At 31.6% G+C, this 9628-nt stretch overlaps 1 long non-coding RNA gene across 1 annotated transcript; it reads left to right on the top strand.

Moving 5' to 3' along the window:
• Positions 1 to 2347: 2347 nt before the first annotated feature.
• Positions 2348 to 8990, top strand: LOC147409885 (uncharacterized). The gene is made up of 4 exons (XR_015175456.1): positions 2348 to 2505; positions 2975 to 3084; positions 6695 to 6798; positions 8179 to 8990. It is a non-coding gene; the product is annotated as an uncharacterized LOC147409885 (long non-coding RNA).
• Positions 8991 to 9628: the final 638 nt, after the last annotated feature.

The raw sequence follows: 9628 nt of genomic DNA, 5'->3' as shown, positions 1-9628 counted from the left end.
TATCTCTGCCCAACTCTCTCTACTCTTACGCTCTAGCAAGTTCTTTGGCATGTCCTCTACCCTCTCTCCGACTTGCTTTCTCTCTCTCTCTACCAACCTCCAAATAATAGCAAAGTTACTACTTCTTCTTCATAGTAGCCCTTCTTTGCCTCATTCCATCTTCAACAATTCCCAAACCAACCTAGCAATAGCAACTCAGCCACCCACCCCTTTTGAACGTCCTAACCACGGCACATCTCCTCTCCTTTCAATGCCCTGACAACACTAACCTATTCTTCATCTCTTTTCAACGCCCCCCAATATCATTAATCTCGTTTCTCCTTTAAAAACGCACAGTAGTATAGTTTCCAGCCATCTCTTTCTCTCTTTTAGAAATACCCCTACATCAGTCCACTTTTTACAACAACCCAACGTCTTTCATAGCCTTCCACAACATCAACGAACTCGTCTCTCCATCACTCTTCAATGTTCCCCTCACATTCATCTTCCTTACTACCATACTCGCAAGCCATCTTGAGTTGCGTCTGAAGGAGCTATACCAAATTGTCATTCTGGTATCAAGGTAAGTTTGGCATAATTTTATTTTTTTGTTTTGTTTTCTTCTTCTACTCATGTTTTGTTCTTTTTCAATTATTTATTTATTATTATATCAGTGTTTTCTATTGTTTTAGAATAATAATCATCATGTAGCTTGGGGTATAGGAAATTATAATTCTCTTATCCTTTCTCATTATTTTTCTTATATTAGTAGGATTAGAAATTATATTATTTTTTATGAAATTCATGATCGCCATGCTTAATTTGATTTTTTTGTGTGTTTATTTAAATTCTTTTGATAATTGGAGTGACTCAAATTATTTTGATAATTTTCATGTTTGGAAATGTATAATTATTCAAATTGAAGGATTGCGATAAGTGATATTTGTGCAATGATTTGAAAATGATACAATGCAATAATTTGTTTCTTAAATCGATAAATATTCAAAATAACTCTTTTGAAAATTCAGAAATTGGCATGTCTCTATCTCTTGTTAATTTTGGAATTTTGTTTATTTGAGTAATTTATCGATTTAGAAATTTCATGATCATGATCTAGTAATTCGAAAATTCATAAATTGCACGTGTTTTGAAAATTTTCTATTCAAATTTGTGATATTCTATTTTGAAAATTTTAATGTTCATATTTTCAATTTTCTATATTGAAATTTTTAGGTCATATTTTCAATTGTGGAAAATTCGTATTTGTAATTTTTTTAATATGGAAATTGCATGATTTTTTATTTTGGGAAAATGTATATTCATAAATTTCTAATTTAGAAATTTTACATTTTAGTAATTTCCAAATTTAGAAGATTTTACATTTTCCTATTTAGAAATTTCTTGTTCATAGAAATTTGGGATTTTCTAATTTGAAATTTTATATTTTTTTGAAACTTTCTATTTTGGAGAATTCATTTTTATAAACTTTTAATTTGGGAAGTTATTATATATTCTTCAAATTTTAATTTAGGAAATTTCAGATTCGTAATTTAGAAGTTTCATAAGTTGCCAAATTAGCAGTTAGTAGTTTTATATTTATAATTTTCCTATTTGGAGGATTTTTTTGAATTTCTATTTCGGATGATTTGGAAAATATTACCACGTGAGTTCTAGAATATAGGATAAGATTCAGGCTTTTTCATAAGTTCTCTCTTTTTTGTGCGAAATTCCAGAAATCATCTAATAATTGGAGAATATTAGCCGTAGGTTTCGTTTAGCAAAGTAGGTGATAATCGGTATGAATATTATGTGTTTGAAGAAATACCCAAAATAGGGACCGTATGCAATAGTGTGAGATAAATGAGTGAGATTTCATTGGCAATGTGATTGTGACCACACCGTCGGCGAAAGAGACGCAATAAGATTGATGTTCTCAATGGATCTTAGGCTCTGATACCATATAGAATAATGAAGATCGATTGATTTCCTTGAATATAACCCTAAGGAGGTTTATATAGAAAATCTTAACCGATTGGATAGTAAAAAACTTAATATAATCATAACAGATCATTATCTAATATTATCTCATCAAATCTATCCTAAACTTCATAAATATGATTTGTCTATCCTAGTTTACCTTATTATAATGTTTCATACCTAATACTCTAACAATAATTAGTAAAAGTTGAGGTGTCAATAGCAGCTCTCTAATTTAATCAATTAATTGTGATTTAAAAGTTAATTAATAATTAATTATTTTTTAAAGGAGAAAGAGGCGCTAGATTTTAAAATTAGTTTTAAAATTTAATTAAAAATTGTTGGAAATCGAGATGACTCACTTGAGTCATATCCATAATGTGAAAGAGTTGAGACTCAAACTGGGGAATTACAACTATATAAAGAATTTATGGATCCACCAAAACCCTAGCCATTAGGGTTTGTTGAAGTTTTCTATTTCCTTCAAAACCATTAGGGTCTGTTTAAGCCTAACTGATATCTTGTTCTGTGATTTTTCCGTGGTGACTGGTGAGTTATTTTTTCGTTCTAATCTATTGTTTTTTAATGTGATTGAAAGCCTGGTTGTTGTTTTGTTTAATCAAAAGCTATTTCTACTGTTTTCTAGTCTACATGGGTTTGTTCTTGTGCTACCAATGAATCTTGAACCTGATTTTGCCTATTAAGTATTCAAATTAGGTTGAAAAAGAAGAAATTTGATCATTAGAATATATTTTTACTATCTGTTTGAATTTTTAAACACGGTGTTTAATTATCTTTGTATAGTATATTCACTATACAGTGTTGTTAATTTTTTTTTCTAAAAAGAAAAAAAAAACTTATATATGAAGATATCTAGCGAAGATGGTTTTTAATAATGCTTAGGCTCTCTAATTTTTATTTTTTTTGGATCATGACCTTAGACACTACTTTTAAATTTATTTCCTTATTTACTTTTTCATTGTTGGAAGTGTGATCTTTATTAAATTTTGTTTGTAAGGCAATTGAAGGATATTCATAAAAGCCTTCAAGATGATAGGGGTTAATTGGATGATCTGCACTGCAACCATGAGGTCATTGGTTCGATCCCGACTTATTAGCTAATCAAATGTAAGCAATTACTATTCCTTTGATTCAATTTAAGCTGTTTATATGATTTTGCTAGTGTTGTTGATGTTTTCTGAAAATCAGTGTATCTTGGTGAGGATTAATTTTAAAATATTCATTTAGAAGTATATTACTAGTAAAGAGGATTAATTTTGGTTGTTTGAAAACTTGAAATAAAGTTGACACATATCTTACTAAAATAAATTTTAATTTTGGTGCTGATGCTTTTATAAATAACCTGTTGCGTTCTTAAAAGAAAGAAGCTTTGCAGTGATTCATAGAAAATAAATTTTCTCATATTTTACAACGAAAAGGAAATTTGCATGGAAAGAAGATCGAATGCTGTTATCACTACAAATAATTTCTTTCAATATCTATCATACTTAGATATCGATCTTAGGAGCCAAACTGGAATCGGCCCTGGCACTCCTAGCTACAACCTATCATTTAATGGTTTCCTCCAATACACAATGTTGGTAGTGCCATCTCTCACCTTGTAATTTAATTAAAGAAAGTAAGACTTTTCTAGCATCAACCCCAGTTTCTTAGAGATTGATTTTGACCGTCTAGAGATTAACAAAGTTTTTCCTAGGGACAATTTTCTTAGAATCCCTAACATCTCAATGCTTATGTTGATAGAGTAGGGGTGTCAATGGGTTAGGTTTGGGCCAGTTCCATGTATACCCAAAACCGGACCGAACTTATACATCGGTTTCGATTTCGATTCCAGGTGTGAGAGACCCTTGGAACCATAACTGATCCAACAAGTATTTAGTACCCATTAAGTAAAAATATAATAATCGAGTCTCCATCTGGTACCCATCAGGTAAACGGGTAAAAAGAGTATTTTTCTTTTTTGAAATTATTTAAGAGGATGTTTATATTTATTATTTAATAGTATAATTAATTAATAGTAATAATTAATTATGGAGAGATATTTCAATATTCACTATCTTCTCAAACAAGTAACTAAATTCTCAAGTCTCAACCCTTTCTATTTTCTAAATATAAAAAAACATGATCCGATGATTTAGGGTTGTAGAGATCAAATTTCTATGAACATTGAAGGAAAAATTAAAAAAGAAAGGTTACTTTTCACTGTTGAACTTTTAAAAAGTTAGGTAGGAGTTTGGTAGCCATCCATTCTTAAAACCTTGGATCAAGACCAAAAATGTTTAAAATTTATTTATTTTAATCTAAATTGGATTGCTAATGTGGTAATCCATTTGAGCAAAATGGTCCTTAGTAATTAAGTCAAATGGGTCTACCCCATAGTAGACCCAAAACCGATTAATCGTTTCTGGGTACATTAGGTATTGGGTACCTGTTGACAACCCTATGATAGAGAGCCTAGCATTTTCCAAGAAAGTATGTATATTTTTAATTTTTAATAAATATAAATCAGTCCAACCAAATTGAACAATAGTCTACTTTACCAATTTTTTTGATTTAATCTTCTGTTTAGTTTTCAAGTATTGGATGAAATTTAAATGGTTTAGTGTTCCAAAGTCTTTGTTAATTGTTATAGTTAAAAAATAATAGTCAATTCATTTGGATGATTAAATTTATCTTGTTTGCTTTGACATTTATTTAAGGTTTCAAATAGTTTCATACCCAGTGATGAAATCGTGAATGCATTCAATTCTATCTAAAATTCTATTTTCTATTATAAATATAGGGAAGTGGGTTGCCTTTCCATATTATTTATAAAGATTGGTATGCATATAAAAGATTAAAACTATCTTTACAATTAATTTAAGAGTTTCTTTAAAAATAAATTTCAAATAAATAACCTAACTTTACAACAATGTTGTCATTTGATATAACTTGAATGTATTTAGTAATTATAATGCTTACCCCTTTCATTATAAAGTATAGATAATTATATCTAAATCAATATAGAAACATTGTTGTCAGACTTGACCTTCAAGCAATCTTTTTCTTTTTTTCTCACCCATAAATAATTTATAATGTGTTGTGTCATTTTAGGCACTTATAATTTCAGAAATTAATTACTGTTGATTTACATCAACAATATCACCAGGATGATGTACAATATTATTGGGATAATTATCTGGAAATTCATAGAGGAAGATCAGTGAATGACACATCATTAGAAGACTAAATTTTCTATATTCTTTGACATCAAAAAGCTTGATGCATTAATGTCTTGTGAAATACTTTGTGGGTCCTCCAATTCTACTGAGGTATCTTTAGTGGACCTATATATAAACATTCAACTTGATTAGTGATATCTTTAGTGGACTCATACATAAATATCTCCCCATGGTTTTCTAATTGATGAATTACCCTATGACATTTATCTTTTTTGGGAGGCTTAACAAAACTGACCTATGAGCCCTCATTTTCAATCTTAAGCCAAAAACTTTTGATTTTTTCTTAAAAGAATTCTCTAATCTTTAAGTTGTTAAGCCTGTATAAGATAAATCATTTTGAACTCATTCAATACTCATCATCTTCAAGTATTCACAAAAATGTGTGAACGCCATTTTTTCCCTTTTATATCAAAGTTTAAAACATAGTTCTAAACTTTTGAAAGTCAACAAATTATATAAAAAAATAGGGTTGTCATTTTTTAACGGAAGTGTTTGGATGTTGATCCTTTTATGCCCTCTATATTTTAATTGTCGCCACTGTCATTGACAACCCGACTACTATAATCGTCATAGTGCGATCATTGCAATCACCACCATCATTATCAATGTCTTCGATATTGTTGTCACCGTCCCATTTTTATCTTAGTCACATGCAAATCACCAGCACTATAGAACCTTGCGACCACAAGAAAAGTAAGAGATGATTCTCAGAAAGAATCTAAAATTTTACTAATAGTCTGAATAATATAGAGTACATCTTTAACTTAGATCTTCAAGCATATAATGACTTCACCTTTGAACTATTAATGCACTTACTGAAAATTGAAAAACGTTTTCAAAATAGTGAAACTTTCTAAAAATGGTAAAGATTTAATATTTCTAAGACTTCCTTAGATTGTTAAAATGTAATTTACAAAAGAAGTTGTTGTAAATAATAGAGTTTGTGAACTCCACAAACCCATGTGATCCTGAAGTTTAATAATATAGACAATATTATTGGGTGGCTATCTAAACTGGCATTGCATAGTATTATGTTATAGCACTTGAACGACAAATATATAGAAGGCTAAAAACAAATTTTTTACCTTGAGCCTCAAGTTCGGTGCATCACGCGCGCGCCTAATGATGCATGCATCAAGAACAGGAACAAATGAATAGTTCACTTCTTCACTATTTAATGTTAGATAGAGGCTAGCATAGAGTAAAGAAATCATTATCAAAACAAATCAAAATTGACACCATTAGCAGTCCAACTTAAACAAAGAAACCTCTTCGATATATCTGCTATTAGGGTACATAGTAGCTCATGGAGGAGCTTCTGTTTCATGCTTTAACGGATTAATGCTACTCTTTTTGTTTTGGCTTGCTATATTGGTTACACATTCCGATGTATATGAGAAAGAAGCGTTTCTAGCATTAATGGAGTCATGGAACAAGTTGTGTTTCATGCTTAGCTAATTAAATTTGTTGCTTCTTTTGTTATTTGCTACTCGCAGTTACCTCCGCCTCAGCTTGAGAATGCTCTGAATAGACACTCTAACCTCAGAGGTTTACTTGCTGCTTATGCCAGTCAGCCCAGTGTAATATCTCCACTACCGAGGTAATTATTTTACTTTTGTATTTTCCAATAATATCAATCCAAGTTTCTATAGTGTATAGGGATACTATCTGTATTGAACTTAGGATCAATGCGAACTTTTATAACGAGAAGTAATTCCTGAAACAACATTCCATTGTTAGACTTTTTTTATTACCAAAATTGGTGCTATTTGGACCTTATCTTCTGAAACCTATATATGAACAAGCTAAAACAAACCAGCTAAAGATCAAGGGATGAAATTAGGACCTTAAGTTTTTGTTCTGAGTTAAGTTCAATGTGAACAAGTTAATCCTCTTTAATACCCTATATTGTTCAATCTAGGAAGGCAAATATAATTTTCTAAGTAAGGAGGGATGTGAGTGATTTCCTCTAGCTTCTCTGAACCCATGCGACTTCTAAGTGATCATCCTTTCTGAATTTCCCCAATCAACCCGAACTAAAAGAGCTGACATTTTTTGTGTGACAAGGTAATTATTGAGCTGAGTCCGATAATTGAATTTTTGAACAATTAGATGAGATAATGCCTGAAAAAAATCCAAATCATCTAATTCCTTGGTTCTGAAAATGTGGAATTTTTAATTAGGATGATTCGATGGCCTGATATTCATATGTTCCTAAATTTTAATTAATATTCTGACATTAGATCCCGCCTTGTGTGAGATTTTTGGGTCAATAACTAAATCGATGTGCTATTAGGAAATGTTGAGTTGTCTCAACATGACTGTGGGTACTCTCATGCCTTAATTGGAATTCGGGACTAGTCCCATTGTGAAAAATCTAGAGCTAAGGCAATACTTCGATGCAAACTTTAGTTGTGAAATTTTTTCCTATTGGTTTGAGGTCTCCTTTCATGGTAGTGGTAAAATTAGGTTGAAAAAGTAGATTGTTGATCGTTAAAATATATTTTAACTATCGATTTGGTTTTTTAATAGTTCTATTACCTTTATTCAAAAAAAAAAAAAAACTTCTTTCTATTCTGAAAAATCCTAGGTGATTGGAGACAAACAGTGTTAAATGGTCTTTTGATGGTACACAGTGCTAATTTTATCTTTCAAAATAATAAGTTATATATGTACATCAGCTTCAAGTTTCTTTGCTTTCTTATTTACTTTTTCACTGTCGAAAGATCTTTATTAAATTGTGTTTTTTGCTCAATAGAAGGATGTCCCAAAATTTTGGGGATAAAAGCTCTGAAGATGATAGAGCTTAATTGGATAATCTGCATTGACTTCACCTTTGTACCGTCCCAAAATTGTGCTTTTTATTGAGTTAGTACTATATATAACTCAATGAAAATATTAATCTCTATGAGACAAACCTGTTTCCTTGCTCTTGATCGGGCAGCCGGTATTTTGTTTCTAATCCTTTTATTTTGCCTAGGTGAAGCAGCAATGTCAGTTGCATATCCAGCATTTCCAATCTCATTGGCAGCAGCTCTTTGTACCACTTGCTATTGGTTCAACCACATTATCAGCTCCCATTAGATTGGAATTGGCCCAACCCATGAGAATTTTCCCACCCACCGAGGCGTAGGTCCGTTAAAGAGTTCGAATGATTAGCAGCCGATAATCTATTTCTAATCCTTTTATTTTGCCTAGGTGAAGCAGCAATGTCAGTTGTATTTCAAGCATTTCCAATCTCATTGGCAGCAGCTCTTTGTACCCTCACTATTGGTTCAACCACATTATCAACTCCAATAGATTGGAATTGGTCCAAACCATGAGAATTTTCCCACTCACCGACGTGTAGGTCCGTTAAAGGGTTTAAATGATTAATCATGTTTGATAGCATTGGGGTTTTGAAATTGTTATGCTTGTTGGTTGTACAAGCGTTATAAGGCTCTTTGGTCTTCTCCCTAGTTTGTATGCACTGGTGGAGACATGGTGTGGCTTTGAAGCTTCAAATCTAAACTTGACATGAGATGAGAAGTTAATCGGTTAGCAAACAAATGGACATGGTTTGAAAAGGAGATAGTGTTCACAAAAAGAGTTTTTTTTTTTTTTTCATTTTCTGAAAAATATTGTGTTGAGTATGAAACTCTCTCGCTTTACTTTACTTTTTTTTTTTACCTCTCTTGTGCTTATGTCTTGTACTGGTTATCATCCATCACAGTTTTAGAAAGTGGGGGCAGTGCCCACCTTGGGGATCTCACCCCTATTAGCAATAGCATATATCCCATCAGTTTAGACTCATTGGCACATTTCCATGACTTTGGTACCCAGCAAATCTTAGAGTGGGGATGATGCGTTGTTTAGCCCACCCTATGGTGGATCCTAACAGTCAATTTGTGGCATCCAAAAGACACGATAATTTGATAATCCATGTGGGTCCAAATAAAGTATGATTTTTTAGTAACAAACTTGGTAAAGGGAATTTTGTAATAAAATTGTAACAGATTGGTCTGCCCGGTAAATCTCTCTAAAAGTTATCCTCATGAAAGAGACTTTCACATCCACTCAATCGGTTCTATGTGGTGGCAAACTATAAATCTATGTGCAACGATAAGTCTAGTAATCTGATAGGTGATTCATTTTGTTGAGAAGAGCTTTGGCATTATTGTAAATACATGTAAACCATTTTGTTATTTAAATTTTCATCCTTCTAGAATTAGAAATTCCCATCAATCAATGGTGTGTTCACAAGAGGAATAGCTTAAAAATTGGTCAAAGGTCGCTTTATTGTTCTAAGACATGGTATTTAGAAACTGTGATGCTATAAAAAAAAATTTATGAAACATCTTTCTTTTATTATGAGGGCAAGAAGTGAACCATATTTCAGCCAGCGTAATCAGTGGACCTCCTAGATGAATTATATAATAGCCCAAAGTGAT

This window comes from Akebia trifoliata, chromosome 2, assembly GCF_017979445.1.
Source record: "Akebia trifoliata isolate Shusen 1 chromosome 2, ASM1797944v1, whole genome shotgun sequence".
NCBI lineage: Eukaryota > Viridiplantae > Streptophyta > Magnoliopsida > Ranunculales > Lardizabalaceae > Akebia > Akebia trifoliata.
Note: the sequence above shows the minus strand (reverse complement) of the source record. Positions and strands in the feature narration are given on the sequence as shown.